The following is a 1,154-nucleotide window of genomic DNA, read 5'->3' as shown; positions in this document are numbered from 1 at the left end:
TATATTAGAGTTTTAAATCTCCGTCTAAGTACTGCTTTACCTACACTCGATAAATTTTGATATGTAATATTTTCATTATTGTTCATTTCAATATATCATCCAGTTTCCATCATGATTTCTTTTTGACCTATCAGTTGTGTAGAAATATTTGTTAGATTTACAAACATTTGGAAATTTTTCCAATTATCTTTCTGACAGTGAACTCCTGTTTTAATTGCACTGCCATCAGAGTGTGCTTTGTATGACTCCTGTTATTTGAAATGTATTGAAAGTTGCCTTATTGGGCCAGAAAATGGTCTATTTTGGTAAATGTTCATTGTATACTTGAACACAACTGGGTTTTGAAGTTGCATTTCATGTTCTATATATGTGTTCTATAAGATCAATTAGTTAAATGTGTTATTCAAATGTTTTATGTCCTTACAATGTTTTGTCTGCTTTTCTTACTGGCTACTGAAAAGTTATGTTTAATATCTAACCATGATTGTGGATTTCCCTATCACTCTTCTACATTTGCCACTTTAGCTTTCTATATTTTGAAGCTATATTAGTATGTGTATACAAATTTAGGATTGACCATTTTATTATCATAAAATGCCCTCCTTATTACTAGTAATAAGCAATAAAGTCACTGCTTGAAGTTATGGCAGAGCAAACAATGCAAGCAAAACAAAGAGAGAGAAGAAAAGTACGCTGACATAAGAACTTCATCCACCCTGGTTTTTGTTTGTTTATTTGTTTTTTGATATTTAACAAATTTCAGCTTAGGAGAACAAGGTCCAATTACTAGACAGATGGTAAATATTTTAGACAAAAAACAAAAATGTTAGTAAGCTGAGGAGACAGTAGTGTGATATGAATTGCATGGCCTCTCCTATGAAGTATTTTTGCCCAAAATTTTTTACTGGAATCTGACCATGTCCTTAGAACTATAGACAAAACAGGTGATGGAGGAACAAGTTAAATGATACTATTCAGAAAAATCAAACAAATCATGATTGCAGGATATTCTACAAGACAGTTGGCCTAGGGTCTTCAAAAAGTCATTGTTGTGGAAAAAACAGTGTTGGTGGTAGACTGGTACTAGTCTTGACTTAAAGAATAAACACAATAAGGGCAATGGGTAGACTTATTTGGCTATTAGTTTGAAAAAA

Source organism: Cebus imitator, unplaced genomic scaffold, assembly GCF_001604975.1.
Source record: "Cebus imitator isolate Cc_AM_T3 unplaced genomic scaffold, Cebus_imitator-1.0 Scaffold994, whole genome shotgun sequence".
In the NCBI taxonomy this organism is placed as follows: Eukaryota; Metazoa; Chordata; class Mammalia; order Primates; family Cebidae; genus Cebus; species Cebus imitator.
Note: the sequence above shows the minus strand (reverse complement) of the source record.